The sequence below is a fragment of the Puma concolor genome, chromosome D3 (genome assembly GCF_028749965.1).
Source record: "Puma concolor isolate L17-30 chromosome D3, mPumCon1.1.hap2, whole genome shotgun sequence".
Taxonomy (NCBI): domain Eukaryota; kingdom Metazoa; phylum Chordata; class Mammalia; order Carnivora; family Felidae; genus Puma; species Puma concolor.
This window is the reverse complement of record NC_141678.1, coordinates 4,255,146-4,277,859: the sequence shown is the minus strand read 5'-3', so window position 1 is coordinate 4,277,859 and position 22,714 is coordinate 4,255,146.

Here is a 22,714-nt window from a genome sequence, read left to right as displayed (position 1 = left end):
CACTCTAAATTTGTCTCCATGTTTGCAACTTGAAGGCAGATCTTCCAGTGTAGATCTGGGGAGAGGTAACTTCATCTTATAATCTTAACTGAGGGCTGGACACTTCGAAAGAAGATCGTCCTTTCATCTGTAGATAGTTTTGAGACAGAATAATGGTGTTTCATGCTAAGCACATGTTTTTTTTCCGTAGGAGTCCCCTAATTGAGCTTAATGTGTTTCTTGCTCGTCAAGACAGCTTTTTTCATGAGAAAAAAAGATGAATTGGCTTACTTGCTGCCCCGGGTCTCAATGCAATCTGTGTATCCTGTGAGCCTTAAATACATTTTGTAAAAGCAAACGGACAGGCTTTGGAAGCAAATCAAGATTTGGCAGGGTCTGGACCAGACCACCGTGAGCTCATCTGCAGAGGACTGTGGGTGCATCCCAACATGGATGCGTTCTCGTCCTCGGAGGTTCCTGGCCATTCCCACCGTCACCGCCGCAGAAGGCAGACGGGAGTCAAGACACCTGGAGTGCCCTCCACCTGCACGTGTGGTGACAAGGACACGCCGATACCCTGAGAGAGGCCACATGTGGGGGGCTCTGTTCCACTGTGGCTGCGTTCCTGGTTGCCTTCCGTGACGGTTCACGCCATGCGTCAACTTGCGCGCATCGCGGGGTGCCGGGCTATTTGTCTAAGGATTATGCTGACGCCCTCCAGTGAGGGTGCCTCCGGGTGAGATGACCGTCGGCGTGTGCAGACCGCCTCACGCAGATGGCCCTCCCCATCGTGCTGTTCTGGGGTGCTGAGGGCTTTGAGAGAAAGCAGGACGGGCACCCACAGGGAGTGCGTGCGTTTGTCCAGTGAGAAGAAAAGACCCAGGTCTAGGGGAAGGCGCACAGGGAGGTCCGCTCTATGCAAGACGGAGAAGATGTGCTCTTTTTTATTTATTTATTTATTTTGTTATTTATTTAATGTTTTTTACTTTTGAGAGAGAGAGAGAGAGAGAGCGCACAAGTGGAGGAGGGGCAGAGAGAGAGGGAGACACAGACTCCAAAGCAGACTCCAGGCTCTGAGCTGTCAGCACAGAGCCCGACGCGGGGCTTGAACTCACAGACCGTGAGATCATGACCTGAGCCGAAGTTGGAGGCTCAACCAACTGAGCCCCCCAGGGGCCCCGCAGATGTGCTCTTTAATAACATCAGCTGGAAGCCGGAAGGGAAACAGCTTTGGCTCACCAGGAGCTGGACTCTTAGAAGCTCAAAAGGCCACAAAGAAACTTTTCTTAGTTTCTTTACCTTTTAGCTGTGGCCAAATTGCCTGGGGCAATAGAGATCAATACCTACTTTTTTTTTTTTTTTATCTTCTTAAATATTATATATTTATTTATGCCACTAAGCTGTACGTAGGGCTTGAACTCATCACCCTGAGATCAAGAGTCACATGCTCTACTGACCGAGCCAGCCAGGTCAGCACCTACTTTAAAAGAAGTGTGGGAGGGGTCAGAATAAACTAGAGTTCTCTCTATTTTCTTCACAAGTGCATCTGAGTTATCTTTTTTTTTTTTTGAGACAGGGAGAGCATATTCTTGAGCAGGGAAGGGGTAGAGGGAAAGGGGGAGAGAGAGAGAATCCCAAGCACACTTCATGCTCAGCACAGAGCCTGACATGGGGCTCGATCCCCCGACCCTGAGATCATGACTTGAGCTGAAATCAAGAGTCAGATACTTAACCGACTAAGCCACCCAGGCGCCCCTGAGTTATTTTTGTTAGACATGTGTATGATGTAACTTTACAGTAGAGTTTGGAAAGATAAAATAAGGCGGTTCTCATAAAAGGTCACAGAGTACTTAACATATTACGTGTCAATCACCGTGCATGCACGTCCATGCTTACACAAGGGCAGTTGCCATGTCCTGACTGTCTCTTTCTTGCAGGTCTCCGCACAGCGCCCATGAAAAATCCTGGGGACAGGGCAGGTGTCTGAGACCCCCGATGGTGGTTCGGGACTCCCTGGAGTAGCAGACCCCTGCCCCGGGGGCTGCATGGGGACAGCTGGCAGACAGATGCTGCCGGGGACGGGCACAGAACGCGCTCACACCTTGCGTTCTTCTCCAGGACAAAGTGAGAGCCACCCACCACGAGGCAAGGGACAATAAACCCACCCACCCGTGGTCCGGGAGCTGCTTGGGCCGAAGGCTGGGGCAGTCCACCCTCTCCCTGGCTACGTATTACACTGTCATATGGTGCAGCTGCTTCTATAGCAGACTTTGCTCCCTGTGCTGAAAGGCACTTGGAGCCCCTTGATTCCTAACTTCGTCATAACATGTTTCTCAGCAATAGCAACGCACTTTTATAATAATATCTTCCATCACTGTTATTTCAGAGAGTCTATTAAAGAGAGGTATATTGTAAGGGAATGCATTAAAGGGGGAAGGAAGAGAGAAAAAAGAAAACTTTCCTAAACTTTGTAAAGAAGTAAATTGATTAGTGGTGCGTACGTGTGTGTGTGTGTGTGTGTGTGTGTGTGAGCCAATAGAAATAGCTATTGGCTCAAGAAATCAGATGTTTTGAGTCTGTGGACCCCACAGCACGTGGCCATCATGAGAGAAATGCAACAGTGCCTGGGACCAAATATCTGATTTTCAAAGCGGAATAAAAGTTCACCTGGAGGAATGAACGTGTCTGCCCTGCTGAGTAAGCAGAGGGCAATTGCAAGAAAAGGATCCGATGTGTTTAGCCCCCGATGTGGACGAGGTGGTCATCAGACACTGGGCCTGCTGCTGATCCCCACCAGGCAGCTGGTCAGAGCAAATATGGTGTCGAAAACAGCAAGGATGGAAATGCCCAGACCCACGGGTGTGCTCAGCCCAGTCCCCATCGGGGATGATTGGGAAATAACAGCCGTGATAAAGCCAACGTGTTTACTGAGCACCGAAGGCATGCCGGTTCTTAGATGATGCATCTGAGCAACACTGAGCATGAGTGGTAACCGCCCAGTAATTGACCAACGACCTTCCAACATGGCCCCGTGTTTCAGGTGTGCAAATGGAGGCACAGCTTGAATTCCACAAGAGACCCCAGGAAAGGCCGGGTTGAACCCGTGAACTGGAGGCCGCGCTCTCGATGCTGTGAGCAGCTAGCTCAACTTGGCGCTCAACTTTCCAGGGTCGCAGAGCCTTACTTTTGGGCTTGCGGACTGGAATGTTCTTGGGACCCTTCTTAGGTCTGGTTTTAATGTCTGTTTCCCCCCAGTGGTTTGCCTCGGATCTTCAGTCTCAAAACCGAATGGAAGACACCATTTGCTTCTTGCACACAAGCTTCTCCCAGGGTTGTGGGTGAGGAGGACCCAGTGTCTCTCTCCGCCCCGGAACACGATGGGATTCCCCACGGGGACCTGTTCTGTCTCCATGCCCCAGACCAGCATTTCTCCAGCTTTCTCCAGGATCCCTGGTGTTCCCCAAGAACTAATGGTGGCATTGCGTCTGGATTTCTCAGGGCTCTGGTTGCAAAGGGCAAAAGCTCAACCTGAATCAGCCTAAACCAAATGAGGCAGTTTCCTACGTCAGAAATGCGTGCCCCCTGGCGAGGACCTGGCCCTGAGCGTGGGCTCCCTGGGTTCCAGGTTGGAAAATCCCAGGAAAGGACACCGGGTGGCCCAGCCGGGGTCACCGAACACTGGGACGAGAGACATGGACACAGGGTTGGTCATGCCTGTTTCTGTCTATTCCTCTCGTATGCAGGGACTGTCACTGGTAACAGAAGCAGGGGCTGAGGCCCCAAGATGCCTGCGTCCCAGCTGCCAGAACTTCTGAATATGTTACTTTGCGTGGCACAGGTGGACTCGGGCTGCATTATCCTAGGAAGGTGAGCCCAGTAGAGTCACAGGGTCCTTGAAAGTGGAAGCCAGGCCGAGGGAGGAGTGCAACGGTGGATGCCCCCAGAGGCACGCCATGGATGGCTTGGCACACGGAAGGAGGGGTCTAAACCAGGGAACGTGGGTGCTTCTGGAAGCGAGAACAGGGAAATAAAGGGATTGTCCCTTAGAGCCACTGTCCATGGACATAGTCCTGAGGACGCATTGATTTTAGTCCAGTGAGACCCATGTTGGACCGCTGACTTCGAGAACTCTAAGAAAATAGACTTGCGTTGATTTAAGGCACTGAGTTTTTGGAAGTTGGTTACAGCAGGCAGTAGAAAACGGGTCCTCTCCCATCTTGCAATGGGTGCGTGTTATATTGATGATATCAATAGGCTTATGGCAAAATTAGAGATAGAGGCGGGTCTCTGCAGCAGAGGAGAAAAAGTTGCGACACCATGTACTGGGGTTTGGAGCCTTTGCGGGCAGGGGAGTCATTAGTTTGAGAAAGGGATCCAGCTTCTGGAACGTGGCTGTCACATAATAAGTCATCGGCTGCACATAAAACGTGGACTGTGACACTCAGACACGTTCACGATGCAGGCTGGCGGCTGTTGATGTCAGGACACCTACTGGCTTTTGTGAAGGAGGAAGATTTCAGTAACACAGCTGACTATGTCTTGTAATTGAATGTGGCCACGGGTACCATCGGCGGAGGTAAGGTTGGGACCCACGAGGAGTGGACATTGACAAGGAGCCAAAGCCATTTGTCAGATGGGTGACTCAGTCAGAACCCGTGGCCTCTTCGAGACTTTCATTATCCATGAAATGAGAGTCGTAACACCAGCCCGCCCGACCTCGCAAGACTGCGGTTAGAAAGAACAAACCAGCATTGTAGCTCTGACCTCATTTCGTAGGAAAAACTGAGTTAACCACAAATGAAAACGGTATTTCCCCACAAATATGAAAAAATTACTTTTCTGCACATTTCTTTTTTTTTTTTAAGTGCTTATTTTTGAGAGAGAGCTCGAGTGCAGGAGGGAGACAGAGGTTCCAAAGTGGGCTCTGTGGAGATAGCAGAGGGCCCGAAGCGGGGCTCGAACTCACGAACCGTGAGATCATGACCTGCGCTGAAAGTCAGACGCTTAAACGACTGAGCCACCCAGGCGCCCCTGCACATGTCTAACTGAATATAGGGAAGTCGGACCTTTTACTCTTTGATCTTAAAGCTGAACCACCAAGCTATAAAACTTGGGTGGTGGATAAAAATATTTTGAAATTTAAGATTCCATTTTTGGCACAAAATATAAAATGAACAGAGTCCTACGTTCTATCTTTCCCTGGACAGCTAGTGGAAATATTTTCTGGCTAACACTGATAAGATAATATTTTGGAGGTTGAACATTAGATATTCCCAACAAACCTGTAAACGATTAGTATAAAACGTTAGTTTACAATTTGTTTTCTAACATCCGTTTTAGCCAAAGCTGGTTTCGTGGCACTGCACTCTTTTTTCAGAACTCATTTGCAACAGATGTTTAATTGTGAGGACTGATGTCTTCGGGTCATTAAGATTCTTGGTCCCACCGAGGCGCTCAGGAACGTCATTGGGGTCTGCACATTATCATCCCATAAATATCTAAGCCGAACAGCATAGAAATGAAGCAGGAGGGGATGACTAATCTCCACCCTTTAAACAGATTTATTACCCTTGTCTCCCTCTCTGACACTACATATTCATTTTTAATGTTATGATTCATGCGCTTTGAATATCCGAAACCAAGATGTGCATTATTTTTGAAATTTTAAATTACTGTCACAAAATTAAACCAAGCTTTTTAAAAAGAATACACAAATATTACAGTTCGAACCAAAGACAAAAATGTAGGAGGATTGTTCTCTTCAGAAATCCTTTCATTTGCAGGTGAAACCAAACAGTCATGAAACGCTTCGATACACGTTGTTTCAGCAGGTGTGCACTTTCGGCAGTAAAGTAGGAAAGTATTTTTGCTGCAAACACCGGTGACAAAGTTGTAGGGGATTGTGGAGAAGTTGGGATTAGAAGCAACCGTGTTTCCACTTGTGTGGTGTTTGTGAGGTGATGTAGAAGAGACACAGGAACTATGAGTGCTCCCTACCTGTGGGTGCTCCCTTCCTGTGGGTGCTCCTTACCTGTGGATTCTCCCTACCTGTGGCTGCTCCCTACCTGCGGGTGCTCCCTACCTGTGGGTGCTCCCTACTTGGGTGCTCCTTATCTGTGGGTGATCCCTACCTGCGGGTGCTCCTTTCCTGTGGGTGCTCCCTTCCTGTGGGTGCTCCCTTCCTGTGCGTGCTCCCTACATGTGGGTCCTCCCTACCTCGGTGCTCCCTACCTGTGGGTGCTCTCTTCCTATGCGTGCTCCCTACCTGGGTGTCCTTTCCTATGGGTGCTCCTTTCCTGTGCGTGCTCCCTACCTGTGGGTTCTCCCTACCTGTGGGTGCTTCCTTCCTGTGCACGCTGCCTACATGTGAGTGCTCCCTACCTGTGGATGCTCCCTACATGTGCGTGCTCCATGCTGGCTGAGGAGCAGTGAGTCCCCTGGGTGCTCCGTACTCCCTCACAGCCCTGAGGATCCTCTCCCTTCCATCTCCGCCAAAGCCATGAGCGTGATTTCCTGGGCTCTCTTACACGTTCCTCCAGAAGAGGTGTGATTCCCAGAGACCCCTGACCTTGGTCAGTGGGGATAACTTGTCCTTGTCACAGCTCTCATGCCCCAAGAGGGCGTCAGTCTACAGGGCTCGCTGCTCACACTCAGTTCTCGATGCGTGTCCCTGCTCCCTCGTGCCCCTCCCCCCATCTCTGAGAGTAGCATCCCACGACACGGATAACGTTCCCTCTCATATGCTTTCTACGTGCTTGTCACAGGTCCGCGTGCCATTTACTGTGCAGCAGGGTTTTCCGTTCAAGCGACAGTTACGCGACCATGACAGAAGGATGATACTTCCCCACTTTTCCCAGAGCAGACAGTTTTTCACACTTAGAAATTCCGTTTCAGCTACTTTAAGTAGGTACGAAATTGCTGTCTACTTGCCATAATTATTGCCAATTCTAAAACTCCTCCACATCTCCACACTTTGGTAAATCGTTTTTTAAAAGGTGCTGGGAGCATTGTGACTTCTGAGCGTGACGGGGTTCGAACGCGGGTGGGAAAACCCCACGTGCCCCAAGCCAGAGCAGCACGGCCTGCCCTGCACTGGCTTTCCAGAACATTACGCCTTAAATGATACTATCTTGACGGGTGGCTTAGTAAGTTGCACTTGAAAATGATGAGGGTGCATTGCTTGATCTTTCAAAATTGCTTAAGAAAGGTCAAAGCCAAATTCAGTTGTATGACATGGAATAAATTAACATATACTTTAATGCCCTCTTTCAAAAAGTTTGTTTTTAATGTTTATTTATTTTTGAGAGAGAGAGAGAGACACACGGAGTGTGAACAGGGGAGGGGCAGAGAGAGAGGGAGACACAGAAGGTGAAGCAGGCTCCAGGCTCTGAGCTGTCAGCACGGAGCCCGACGCGGGGCTCAAACTCACAAGCTGTGAGATCATGACCTGAGCTGAAGTCAGACGCTTAGCGGACTGAGCCACCCAGGTGTCCCCATGCCCTTATTTAAATATGTTCCTTGTCGTTCACATCAGTGGAATATGTCATCGTTACTGACTAGCACATGGCAAGGACTGTATATGCTGAGAAAGCGTGGAGCTTATTTTTCGATTTCTGTTTACTCAATGACTTTTATAGGAATTACCATGGACGCGTATATAAGTGCAAATATGGAGGACCTTGAACTTCATGCTTTAGATTTCTTCTTGGATTTTATTCAGTGGCAGCTCAGTGACGCATTTAGACATTTATGATCCCGAGGATTTTTCAGTGATGGCCTCAGCTCGTGAACTCAACGTCTGTTTGTTTTCTGCAGGCCCGCGGGACTCACGTGTCTCTGGAGGAAACCCCAGGCTTGTGAATTTCTTGGCTCACAAAGTAGGAGATCGAGATGCTTCCATGAGACCCCCAAACCAGGAACGTCCGGGACGGTAACGGTACAGAAGCCAGGGTCCGTGTATGCTGCTGCATTACAGACCAGAAAACAGGGACAGTGTGCGTTAACCAAATGACACAAATGGAATTTAAACCGAGGGTCCACCGTACTTGAGAGAAAGCAAATAGGAAATAGAGACCCCTTCAGGTTTTCTGCAGGAAGAATGGTCCCGGTAGCACATCCTGGAAAATACTGTGCTTACCGAGGAAAAGACAGATTGTTTCATGAGCACTTTTCATGTGCACACAAGGCCGGCCATCCCTAGACTCTAGATTCTTTAAAATTGAGACAGAATGCTCTGGAAATAGAGGACATCCACACAGGCAGACAGGAGGACTTTTTAAAAGTAAACTCTACACCCATCATGGGGCTTGAACCCACGACCCCGAGATCAAGCACATCACGTGCTCCATCGAATGACCAGCCAGGCGCCCCAAGAGATGGGTTGTTTTGTCTTGTTGCCGTCTCTTTAGATTATGCACATTTTTTGAAAAATCTCAACCTTAAGTTATTTGAAAACCCAGCCATTGCAGATTTTTATCAGAATACGTATTTAGCTCCTTGGGGCACCTGGGTGGCTCAGTCGGTTAAGCGTCCGACTTCAGCTCAGGTCATGATCTCGAGGTCTGTGGGTTTGAGCCCCGCGTCGGGCTCTGTTCTGACGGCTCAGAGCCCGGAGCCTGCTTTGGATTCTGTGTCCCCCTCTCTCATGTGCTCTCTCCCTCTCTCTCAAAAATAAAATAAACATTAAAAAAAAAGAATACATATTTAGCCCCTTCAAAAGGTATTTTTCCATTTTATGTGCAGAACTTTGAAATTTCGGGATAAGCCATAGCTGTTATGAGAACTGCACAGAGCGTGTGCATGGATGCACACACACGCATGCGTGTGCATGCACACACACACACACACACTCACCCCAAACAGCAGCCAGCCACTGAAGCAATTTTTCTTTATGTTATGTCCCCCGCAATCGCTGGGTTGACGCAGGGTAAGTGTTTGTTTTTTTTTTTTTTAATGTTTACTTTTGAGAGAGAGAGAGAGAGAAAGAGAGAGAGAGCGAGCATGAGCAGAGGAGGGTCAGAGGGTGAGGGAGACTCAGAATCCAAAGCAGGCTCCAGGCTCTGAGCTGTCAGCACAGAGCCCAATGCGGGGCTCGAACTCACAAGCTGTGAGATCATGACCTGAGCCGAAGTTGGACGCTCAACCGACTGAACCACCCAGGTGCCCCTGCTCCCTGTTTTTTTGTTTTTTTGTTTTTTTTGAATCAGCGGTTTGATTGCCTCTATTTGTGGGAGGAGGGGAGGCAGGGGCTTGTGTGGGGCTGGGAGGGACAGGTGCTTGTGGCTCCGACATGCAGGGCTCTGGGGACCTGAGACGATGCAAGAGAACTGAGGTCTGCTCCTGGATCCCTGAAGGTCCCCGTGCTGTCTCACCTGGGACACTGTTCCACGGTGTTCTCCAAATTCTTCCCGGATTTTTGACCGTGCGTACGCCTCTCGAGCCCGTCAGCGTCCTCTCCGCCACACTGACACGTGCTAGCCTGCGTCTTCAGTATGGAAAGGGCCATCTCTTTGGGCATCCAGAGCTGGAATAGCTTCTTATACCCTCTTGTCACTGCTTACCAAGCCGGATCCTTGTCCGTCTACCCTCGCCCCACCTCGCCCGTGGGCGTCCTGTCATAAGGAACTTACCACAGGAGAATTCTTCGTGATGCAAATGTCTGAACTGGCAGGGTTTTGTGCTTCGAAAAAGCTGGCCGGAAAAAGAAAAGAAGAAGAAGACGAAAAAGAACTGAAGTGCTCTCCCAAATCTGCAAACCCACTTCCTCTCCCCATCCACCTCACTGCACAGCCCTCTGTTTTATTTTGTACAGGAACTCAGGTGTCTGTTATACCCAAGATTAATTAGCACGCAGTGTCCTCTTAGTTCCATGTGTGCAGCATAACGATTCACTAACCCTCTACTTTTCTCAGCGCTCGTCAAGACCCAAGTGTCCGTCGACGGGCGAATGGATAAAGAAGATGCGACGCAGACACGAGGAGCATCGGCCAGCCATAGAGAGGAATGAAATTCTGCAGCAACAAGGACGAACCGAGAGGGGACAGTGCCATTATTTCCCGCTAACTGCTCTATCCCGTTCTGCTCCTCTGAACCCCAGCACGGTCTCCCCAGATCTCACCAGACGCATGCGCAGCACCGTAAATGCGCTTTCAAAAGGAGAGGGACACGTGGACATTTGAAAATGGCATTCGGGAAAGAATGATCATCTCTTATTTTAAGGGTACTTTTTGCAAAGTTGTAAGCACGACATTTTAGATTTTTCGTATTCAAGTTGGTAGTTCCCACCAAGGCTCTCTTTATGAGTTTATAAAACGTATTTTAGTTCTGCTGGTGTATTTGCTGTTTGCTTTTTAGTTTTTTTTTCTCTTCAATAGTGAGGAAGGTTTGCAGAGGAATATGTCCTGGGCTTTAGTGACTTGGGGCAGGGCGCTCTGACTCAAGCTGGCCGGGTCATTACTATTTCCAGAGGGGAAATGATTCAGGGGCCTTACAGTCCGCTAGGGAAATTATCCTCTGAGTCCGAGAAAGAAACAATGTTCTCAATTCACAGGCCTGGACTTTCTTTGTGTTCTATGAGATGCCTTCAAAATGTCATTGCTACATTAGGTGAAATTTTCAGGCGAAATATACATGTATACATAATTATATATATTATTGTATGTGTCATTATATACATAGCGTAGATATCATATGTTATGTATAACATATATATCATTTTATATATCATTATATATCTGTATAAATGTATATTCATTTTATTTCAAAATGTGAGCTGTCTCTTTAGGTTCTGTGGAGGCAGAGGGAGAAACAAACCTTTTTATACATTTGTATCGCCTGTAGGAATAAAGCATTTTGCAAACAGTGAAGGGGGTATAGAGTCTTAATTGGTTATCCGTGTGAGTATGTGTTTTTTTTTTTTTTTTTTTTGCTTCATTAGATGGTTTAAATCATTTTTTCCATGACACATTCCTTTTGCTATCTTTGCACAAACATAATGTGAAAATATACGGAGGGGGGTAATTTGCAGCTGTGTAGTTTCTATCGTTAATGTTGGAATTGAAATGACCCACTGCTTTATTCTGTGACATTCGTAGACCCAAGTGTCAAATCGCAAGAATAGAGCTTCTCAAAGCAAACAGAAGAGAAAACCATTGCCACCTTGGGTGTCTTAATGGGGACTCCAAATGGCTAATGATAAGATAAAATAATTGACCTTTAAAAAATTAAAAACTTCTGTTGAGTAAAGATAGAAGTCATAACAATGCATAGGTAAGCCTCAGATTGGGAGAAAATATTTGCAATGCATTTATCTGACAAGTTGTAGATAGATTAAATTAAATTCTCCTGTAACTCAATAATGAAGGGCAACTTAATTTAAAAATGAAGAAACGAGTTATATAAACGGCCCAGAATCATAAGAAAAAGTATTTAACGTGATTAGTCACTAAGGGGGTTCCTGTTTAAACTACAATTACACACTTCTTTTTTTATTAAAACATTTGTTTAATTTAATGTTTATTTTTGAGAGAGAGAGAGAGACAGAGCACAGCAGGGGAGGGGCAGAGAGAGAGGGAGACACAGAATCCGAAGCAGGTTCCAGGCTCTGAGCTGTCAGCACAGAGCACGATGCAGGGCTCGAACCCACGAACCGCGAGATCATGACCTGAGCTGAAGTCGGATGCTTGACCGACTGAACCTCCCCCAGGCCCCTACATTTAGACACTTCTGCATATCTCCCAGAATAACTAAAATTTAGAAGTCTGACAACAACAAATGTTAGTAAAAATGTGAATCAACAGAGCCGTCTTTCGTTGTGGGTGAAAATTATTTGGCGATTTCTTTTAAAGTCAGTTATACCCTCTGGGGTGTCTCCATCAGCACCAGCCATCGGTATAAAGTAGTCTCAGATCCTTCTACACAGCACACCTCACTACCTGAAACATCCTCGTCATTTATTTATTTGTGTCCTTTGAGGGCAAGGATCCTGTTTTATTCACAGCTGTGGCTCTCATTACTGAAACAGTGGGTGGAAAACAGTGGTTTCTAAATACGTATTTGAGGGATATAGGAACAAACGTCATCCCATACGAACACCCTGAAGTGGATGCCACGTTTATTCCCATTTAACAGATGAGAAAACTGAGGCCCAGAGCAATGATTAACCTGTCCGTGATCACACAGCCAGAGGGTGACAGAGCTGGGATTTGGGCCAAGGGTGGTATTTTCATCAGTAGAACCCTCAGGAGTCAGCCTGGAGATTTGCGGGACTTCCTCCCGGTTCTTTGACCCCGAGGTCAACCTGCTCTCTCTTCCGTCTTTGCCACTCGGTGGCACGTTCTTGCCCGTGGTCGCCCCGGATGCGCTTTCTCGAGCCAGCCTCCACCCTCCTTCCTCGTGGAAGCTGCAGGGTTTTTTTTTTAGCAGCCATCAAAGGATTTCGCCAGTGAGCTGGGAAATGCAGCAGACACCTAGGAAGAAGGAGGTCTGACTTGGAGCCTTTTCTGGAAGCAGGACTGGAAGGGGAGGACAGATCTCCTAAGCCGCGTGTGACGGGTGTATCAGGTGGATATTTATGTGCTCGGTGGTACATGCTTATTGCACACCTGCTCTGGGACAGACTTTGCTCAGAGAGGTGTCTATAAAGCAAACAGAACAGACAAGATGCCTGGTCTCGCGGAGCTTGGATGCCTGCAGAGGGAAGAGAATACATAAATTCACGAGCAAATGGGGATGGTGGGGCGGATAGCAACATGTGCTTTTGGGAAAACCCCCCAGAAGGAGGCATGTGGGAAGCCGGTGGCCCGGAAGGGATTGCTAAAGAGTTACTGGCAAACGGACGCCCGTTGATGCACTGTTATTTGAACAAAGGCCTGAAGAGAAGTGAGCCGTGCCTCTCTCTGGAAAAAAAATATTATTTCAGCATTGATAGGAAAAGTCGGAAATATCGTTGGGCGTCTTTAGAGACACTCACAAGTGCAAACGTGCAAGGCCAGGGAAGCCGTCCACCCTGCTGTTGGAGCAGATCGCTGTCTGGAGAGATCTGGGTGGGTGACATGGCGGGGCCACGCAGTGAGGGAAAATGACGGTCACGTGAAGGACGATGACACATTCAGACCGACACCTGTCAAGGGAGCGCACCAGACGGATGGCCGGATCGCTGCCTCCACTCGGGGTAGAGATGGGCTTCAGCTCACAGGGGCCTGGGTAGCCTTGTCTGGGCCACTCGGACCGCTCTGTCTCCTCGTTCCTGTCTCCGGGGCCCCTTCTTTCTCTATCTGTTGTTTGCTCTCTCATTCTCTCTCTCTTTCCACACGCAATCCCAAGATCCCCATGGTCCTCGGAGCTGATGAAGGAGGGCACAGGTGGGTGTCCCCAAAAGGCAGAGCTGTTAACAGCGAGAGAAAGTACTAGAAAAAGGACTTCACAGGAGGCTGCCCGGCCGGATCCGGGAGGGTGAGCGACCTTCTCTTAGGCACCAGCCAGGGCGCTTTTGAAGTCACCGTGGGGGCTGTGGGAATCCGCAAGAAGAACAGAGACACGGTGGCTCGCGTGACTCGGGAAACCAGCGGGGACAGACAGTGGCTCTGGGCCAGGCGGACAGGGTAGCTGAGGCCTCATCACAGGCAGGAGCCGGATGGCAGTGACCTTGCTGGTGTGGGCAGCCCTGGCCTCCGGCTCCCGGCCCCCTCTCTCTGTCCCTCCATCAGGACTGAAACGTCAGGACCAGGCATCCAACGGCTCAGAATCCTGTTCTCCCTCCTGTGCCCAGACTGGCCCAGAGCAGGAAGAAAGACTGTTTCTGGCTTCTTTTGGCTTCTTCGAGCAGAAGTGGAGCTGTGCCCTTCTCCAGACTCACACCGTGGGGCTTACCCACCAAAGAAAGTCGGGTCAGATGCCAGGCAGTCTTGTCTTTCCCGCCCCTCCGTCCCCAAACCACTGGTCAGATGTCCCTGAGAGGTAGAGTTACTATTTAAAAAAAATTTTTTTAACATTCATTCATTTTTGAGAGACAGAATGTGAGCGGGGGAGGGGGCAGAGAGAGGGAGACACAGAATCTGAAGCAGGCTCCGGGCTGTGAGCCGTCAGCACAGAGCCCGACGCGGGGCTCGAACCCACCAACCGTGAGGTCGTGACCTGAGCCGAGGTCGGACGCTGAACCGTGGGAGCCACCCAGGCGCCCCGAGGGGTAGAGCTATTATTCAAAGGACTTCGGAACGGGGTACTCTACAGACCTACAGAACTGTTACAAAGTCTCCTTATTTCTAAGGTTTTATAAGGAAAAATGTTTGAAGCACCAATTGCCATGAGGAATGTGAACACGTGTGTGATTTTCAGAGGAAAGCAAATGATACTGACCTGGGGCAAAATTATTCTGGCTCTGGTTTTATTTTAATCAACTTGATTCATCTGGTTCCAGCCTTCACACGAGCCCAGGATCCACGGGACATTTACATTAGCCTTCTATAGTTGTGCATAAAAGGGATAATCTCACGTTAGCAAGCCTCAGAAGGAGGATGTGTTATAAGAGGCAGAGTGAATATAAAGGTGAAGCTGAAATGGTCCTGGCAGCAGGGGCCTGGGAAGCTTGCAGGACGCCCAGGACGTACGTGTCCCTGTCTCCCACCTCTTCTGCACACTCCCCTGAGGCTGCAGGGTCACAGACGATGGCTTCTTTGATTTCCAAGTTCACATGTTGTGGTCTGGTCAGGTGAGAGCACTCTTTGCTGAGCTGCCTTATTTTGCGTCACTGATACGCGGATTGTATGGACCACAGAGGATGCTTTGCTTGTATGTTTCGCAGAAAACACTCAGCCAGGCACCTCGTCTAGGACATTGTGTCCCCCAGGACACGCAACTCCAGTTTTTAGCTGCGATCAAATATGACATCCAATTATAGTCACTTTGGGTTACAGACACAATTTAACAACAATTAATGTATTAATTTACCACTAACAAACCCAGTTGGGCAACAGAAGTTTCGCCCAGTTACACGTAACTTTGACTTACAGAGGACACTGCAAACTTTGTGAGGCATGCTTTTCAATCAGCTTTCTTATTTCTAGCTGTGGGTTATTCTCGTGTGCGGAAGGAAAGGGCATCTTCTCATAAATGGGATACTTGTGTTTGAAAAGAAGGAAGCTTTTAGCTTTTTCCACCCTTGCTGAGGTATAACGCACAAACAACAATTTCTTGATTTTTTAAAGTACTTTATCTATTGTGAAGTGATCGCAACACTCAAGGTAATTAAAATATCCACCGCTTCTCATACCTACTATCTTTCTTTGTGTATGTGTGTGTGTGTGTGGTGACAGTACTTAAGATCTACCCTCTTAGCAACTATCAAGTATACAACACAGTATCGCTAACTGTAGTCCGTGCTGATCCCCAGAGTTTATCCATCTTATTTATTTAAAAAACTTTTTTAATGTTTATTTACTTTGGAGAGAGAGAAAGAGACAGAGCATGAGGGGGGCAGGGGCAGAGAGAGAGGGAGACACAGAATCCGAAGCAGGCTCCAGGCTCTGAGCTGTCAGCACGGGACCCGACGTGGGGCTGGAACCCACAAACTATGAGATCGTGACCTGAGCCAAAGTCAGGCGCTTAACCGACTGAGCCACCCAGGAGCCTCTACCCATCTTATTTATAACTGAAGCTTTGTGCCCTTGACAAGATCTCCCCATGTCCCCTCCCCTCAGGCCCTGGCAACCACCATTGTACTTCGATGTGAGATCACGCAGCAATTGAAATGAGCCCTCTTTACTATCTCCACATGCTGGGTGTGTTAGTTACCCTAGAAAACAAAAATATCTAGTTGCCTCTATGTTCATCTATCTATTATCTATTTGTCTGTATCCTAGCTCTAGATGAATAATTGTAGAGAAATAGAAAGCCTGGGCCCTGGGGTCATGATCAGAGGGCAGGTGTTACTATAAAGGAAGATCCTACGTTGCAATGAAATGTTCTCTATCTATGTTAAATAATCTCTCCAGGGAATAATAACATGAAAATACTTAGAATCAAAGTGTATCAGAAAGGAAGGAAGGAAGGAAGGAAGGGAGGAGAAAAGGAAAGGAAGGAAAAGGAAGGAAGGAAACGAAGGATATTCTTGTTACTGCTTCCTGACCCTATAGGAAGTGCCTTATATACAAAGTTTCTGAACCAGCCACACAGTGTAAAACAACGGCGAGTCAATGGCAGCCACGATAACAGAATAATAACTAATACTGATTAGCGTGGTCTCCTCTTACAAGCAGCCCTACACAGATTTTCAAACCTACTTCTCACATCTAATGGCTGCAAGAGTAATTCTCAGGCTACATGCCAGGCATAGTGGTGAGCGCCTCACTACATTGGTAGTTCTCAACTGAGGTTGAGTTTGCCCCCAAGGGGATATTTGGCTACATCTGGGGACAACTGTGGTGTCACAACTGGAGACATGCTACTGGCATCTGGTAGGTCGAGCCCAGGAAGGCTGTTAAATATGCTACAAGAGCGGATGTCCCCTCAACAAAGAGTCGTCTGCCCCAAATGCCAATAGTGCTATGGCTAAGAAACCTTGACCTGCACTCTCCCCTATAATCTTCTCGACCACCCCATGGAGCAGCTGATATTATGGCACAGAATGGCTTCAAGGTCAACAAACTATTTCACTTTTCCTCTTGGGATATTTCTCAGAAGCCACAAGACTGGTTTCTGGCCAATGGAGCATGGGTGGAAGTGACGTCTTCATCTCCATTCTGGATTTATAAAACCCCCTGCTCAGCCCATTGGTTTCCCTCTTCCCCCACTGTTGGTTGGCCGCACATGATCCAGTGGAGGACTCTGAGTAGCCCGTAGGAGATATAGGGGCCACAACATAGAAGGAGCCTGGGCCCCCCGAATGATTCCACGGAGAAGAGCCCCTCACTGACTCACATAAGACTGCCAGGAAGAGAGAAATCTTTCTGGTGCAAAGCCATTGAGATTTTGTGATGATTTCTTGCATTAACCAGCCAATTTTGACTGACACAATTATTATGCCCATTTTCCAGATGGGGAAAAGTGGAGGTTGCAGAGGGAATGCTTGATCAGAGGTGTGGTTCCATTTCTCTGTAATTCTCTCCATTGAAAGCTAAAAGTAGCTTTGCCCAGCATATGTTCTCTTCATCCTCATTACTGCTTCATTTTAAATCCTAAGCCTCCTTGAATCACATTGTTATGGGTGTCCCTCCCCTTGGCACAAGAAAAATTTTGATCTAGTTGATTGGTCCAGCTTTAGGTTACTTGCCCACCCTTGACTAGTCTCTATGACCAGGGCCATGCTCAACACTGAGTATCTTGGATTGCCTGCCTTAACCAGTCACGGAGACCAGGTAACAGGGCAATCGTGATGACTCAGGACCCAAGCTTGGTATTGGGGCTGGACTCAACCTACCCAAACTCCTTGCTAACCTTTATGTCTGCTATGGTGGGGGGTGGGGGGGGCGAGGGGGAGTGTCCTCCCCAAAGACATGATGTGGATGGGAATATGCGTTTGGATTTTCAGGCCACACAGAATTCTTGAGAGAATCACCCTGTCCCTAAAGCCAAAGGGCCCAAGCTCTCCTGAAAGTTTCCCACAGCTCAACAAGAACGGGGTGACTAAATGGATGTTTATATTCAGAGATGTGATCACCAGATAGCACATGCAAGATACAAGGAGAAGATCTCTGTCCATGGTTCTGATTGTCATCCAAAGGCACTAATTCTAAGGCAATTTTGCAATACTCCTACTTCAGAAAGCTAACATGCCTACCTTTGCCTGCTCAAAGGGCATCAGCTTCCATGGCAGTGAGGAGAGAATATCAAGAACTATAAACCCCAGCAATTCTGAGTGAGACAATGGAGACCCAGACCAACTACAGTCCACCCAGGAGAAACACCCACACATGCTCTGTATCTGACATCACTGGTGCATTTATATTCCTGACATCACATATTTCCTGTTGAATAGTTGAATCTAAGTGGGGTTTTCTCATTTCTTTAACCTTACTGATTGAATGTCAACATTGGCCTTAACCCATAGGGAAGATGGTGGGGGAAGGCCAGGAACTGGGGCTTGATTATTTCATCAAGTTTATTAAATTCCATTTCCTGACATGATTTCCTGGGAGCCAGAAGATATTCTGTGTGTGTGAATCTATTTGGATAATAACAAATGTCTCTCGACCTTGCCACACTTGGGATTAGAAAATTGTGATTTCCAGCTCTCTTTCCTGGTCAGTCAGGGAGAAATCATTTGCAAAGAATAAATATTTTGAGAAGGATATGAGATGTTCACTCACGGGACTCTCGTGGGTAGGGCTGTCATGCACCACTGTTCAAGTCACTGAATAAAGGACTCAGGAGATGGAACAAGATAGGGTGGCATTTAGCCCTCACACCACGTGTTAGAGCAAAGATAGTCACAAATTCTATGCCACACCCCCATAGAGAGGTCCGCAGTGCATCCCCTGGAATGTGGACCAAACCTATGGTTAGTCGACAAAGGTCACAGAGTAACCCCGTGTGGGAGCCCCAAATCACACCCACGCCATCAATAGGCATCCAGAACTTGCCTATTAATCACTTGTCTGTCAAGGCTGGCAATCCATCAAAATAATTCCAAAATGGCACCTCTACTCACCTTTACTAGAAACAAATGGATCAAGGAATCAAACTTTAGGGACATTTAGAAAAGCTAGTGGTTTAAAACAAAAAGAAAGAAAGAAAGAAAGAAAGAAAGAAAGAAAGAAAGAAAGAAAGAAAGAAAGAAAGAAAAGCTGGTAGTTTTTATATTACAGACATTCCCATTCTAGAAAAAGTCATCATCATCTGTATAGGTAACATTTAACAGAGTTGCATCCTCCTGTGACATTTCCTTAGCACATAAAAAGATGGGTGAGTGATAAGTATCTAGGGAACAATAGATCAATTGAACTAGAAGCCTCAATCACTGGGAAAGGTCAATTATCAAAATATTCAAAGAGCATTTTCTGGACCTGAGGGACAGAAACATTTTGGAGTTCACACCTACTTCATTTATAAGACAATCACACCATTTACAACTCGTGTGTATTTGCATTGAGTAACATATTAGAGCAAATGAACATCTTAGACATTTGTTTTGTTCCTTCCCAGTTTAACACAAAAGGTAAATGACCCATGAAGAAGAAAAAGAAATATTAGTTTTCAACCAAAAAGGTTATAAATATGCAAAGAATATAGTATCTAGTAGAGCATATAAAAAAGGAGTTTGCAGTATTTTCTTAATGGAAATTTCACAAAGCCTTCACAGGCACTTTGGTTATTGAGATGATTAGCATTTTTTTCTATTCTGCTCTGTCACATGCGTGCTGATGATCATCGCTTCTCCAGTGTTAACATCACCACAGGTCTTACAGGGTTTATGGCAAAGGCTGAGCCCCACAGACTGTGTGCAACTTTGCTGATTGAACTTGAGGGGGTAATAGAAATGGTCTTTTCCATGATGTGACAATTTTCCCTAATTCTTTGGAGGTTGTAGCTTTGTCTATTGCTTGATTTAATCATCATGCTCTGGATGAAATAAAGCGAGTTAGCAGCAGTAACAGAAAATTCATCCTACCACTCAACCGAAGGAAGTGTGTTTAGACTCTAACTGCTGGGGTGTGAGGGGCTCTGCTCCACACAGTCACTCCGGGATCTAGGCCCCTCTGTCTTGTGACTACACCATCCCCCTGGGATCTCAAAGGCATTGGCTGACTTCCATGCCCTTGGGCAGTGAGTGAGGGAAGAGCAGGATTACTTGGGAGGATACTGGAAGCCACACCTGGGAAGTGCCACACAGGGATTCTGCTGATATTTCATTAACCGAGACTCAGTCAGACACTCCACTTACTGGAATAGAGGCTGGGAGAAGAAAAAAATATCAGAAATTATGGACATATGGGACACACATTCATTTTACGTTTTGATGGACCCCCCTTCATTGCGCATCCAGGTTCCAGACATAGAAATGTCACAGAAGCTCTGTTTTTCAACCTCACCATCACAAGTATGCAGGCGTGTGATGGGGCTCTGACACTTAGGCCCTTCTGTGTGAAATTTTCATATGGGAGCTACATTAGAACAGATGAGTGACACAGGGCATCCATGTCATAGAAGTGGCTGGCAAAGGGGCAGCACATTTCTTGGGTCAGTGGTGGTGGTAGTGGCTTTCCAGGTGTTGTAGCTTTTTGGTTCTCTCCCATCCACGGCTCCTCCCATCCTATGGCTCCTCCCACCCTGAGCCCTTCCCATATTGGAACCCTTCCCATATCACAGCCCCGCCCACACTCATAGCCCTTCCCACCCATGGTTCTTCCCACATTATAACCCTTCCCAGCAATGGCTCCTCCCATCCATGGCTCCTCCTACCTGGTGGCTCCTCCCACATCATAGCCCTTTCCACCCATAGCTCCTCCCACATCATAGTCCTTCCCATATTGTAGCCCCTCCCACATCATAGCCTCTCCCACACATGGCTCCACCCACATCATAGCTCTTCCCACACTATAGCTCCCCTATATCATAGCCCCTCCTACTCTGTGGTCCTGCCCATCTCATGGTTCTGCCCACCTTTATTCTTCCTTGGCCAATCTGGCTCTCTCTCTCGAGTGACTTCACAGGCTGTCACTGAACAGTCACTTCCTCTACCCTTTTTTGGAATCATTCTTGGACTTCCTAGTATTCCTTACTAAGTCCTTTCCTGATTAAATTAAGCAAGTTAATCTTTGCAACTAATGATGTTTACATGTAATAGTCCTTTGTTTTGAGGGAAACAAAACCCAACAAAACAAGGACATACGCTTTAATACTGAGTTTTCACTCTGTCTCTGACCAGAAGAGCTTTTTTTAAGCCATACAATACATTATTGCCATTATTTAAAAAATATAGGATTTTTCATTTCAACCCTGATTTCTGACTTCTCTTTAAAAAAATAGAAAAAATTTGGCATATTTGAGAATAGGTATAGGAGAAGCGCCATTCATTAATTCAGCAAACATGTATTTAAAGCTGAGAATTTACCAAACCTTGCTAAAAGAAACCAAATTTCAGGGCATTTTTGTGGTCACATAGTATCAGCTGATGCAGATGTAAGGATTATCTCTTGTGAGATAGCCAGAACCTTTTCCATTTTATTTAACAGGAATGTGTCTTGATTAATAGGTTCCTGATCCTTAATACCCAGATAGGTTTCCAAATGAGAGACTTTTTGAAGGTAGAGGTGGACATTTGCACAATCATGTAGGTCACTGCCCTTCCTGAATCAGCAGTATTCAGATCCGTTTCATTCCTGGTCATTTTCAGTGGACTAAATTAGGGTGCTCTGTGAATGACTTTATAGTGATTGCATTGCTCTTGTCCTTTGGGTATGATTGGGGTCCCAAAGACCACTGGGGTGGGAAGGTGGAGGGCACTAGGTTATAAAAGTTCCCAGGGACACAGGGCTTGTTCTGCTCTTGAGTTGGAATGTCTCCCAGTGCCAAGAAAATGTGTTTGACACAAAGCACAGAAATATAAGTCTCCAGGAGCACCTGGGTGGCACAGTCAGGTAAGCATCCGACTTCGGCTCAGGTCATGATCTCATGGTTTGTGGGTTCAAGCCCTGTGTTGGGCTCTGTGCTGACAGCTCAGAGCCTGGAGCCTGCTTCAGATTCCGTATCTCCCTCTCTCTCTGTTCTTCCCATGCTCATGCTCTGTCTGTCTGTCTGTTTCTCTGTCTCAAAAATAAATAAACATTAAAAAATTAAAAAAAAAAAAAGAAATATAAGTCTTCAGAGGGCACAGGCTCTGGGTCCTGCATTTCTGATATAAAACAGGTTTTCTCAACCTTGACACTTTTGACATTTTTGGTGGGGTAAGTTTTGGTTATGGGGGCTGTCCTGTGCATTGTAGAATATTTAAAATATCCCTGGTCTCAACCTCCTGGATGCCAGAAACACCCTCCACCCAGTTGTGATGAAGGGTGTCCAGATGTTACCAAATTCTCCTGGGGGGAAATCGCCCCCTTGTTGAGAATCACTGCTTTAAGAACTAAGATTTTTGAAGGGAAGGCTATTTCTACAATGATGCTATAGAACCCAGAGTTAAAATCACAATTCTTTGGAGGCATTTTACCTCTACAGAAGGATTTCTTATTTTTAAAGTATTTCTAATCTGTACAAAATCACTTAGGATGATCATCCACTTTAAGTAAGAATTCACACGCACCCCACCATTGGCTTTGAACTCCACACCCTTTGCCACTTTTTATAGGAGTTATCTCGCTTGCTGAGACAGTAACGGCGAACTCCCCTTCCCATATTTGTTCTTTATGCTGATGTCACACCATATCTGATGCCATTAGCATTTTCACATTGACACGGCTTCCACTTGATTGTCACCTGGTTGAGCAAGCAGGGAAGTTACCACCACCTCCAGGTTAAATACGAGGAAACAGGCTCAGAAGGGTCACGAGATCCAGGCTCCCCAAGGCAAGGGGAAGAGCTGGATCCCAGTGATTTCTCATCAAGCTTACATGCATTGCCAGTGCCTTCAGGACAGGGACATCAGGGGTATTGGCTTTTACTCTTTCCCTCACTCTGCCACCTGGGTGCCAACTTATGTGGTGGGCACTGCGGGTGGAGAGGGGCAGGACAGACACAGCAAATTCCAGGAAAGATCCTGACATTTAGGGTCCTGGGCTCAAGTCCCTTCTCCCCCCCATTCATCTGC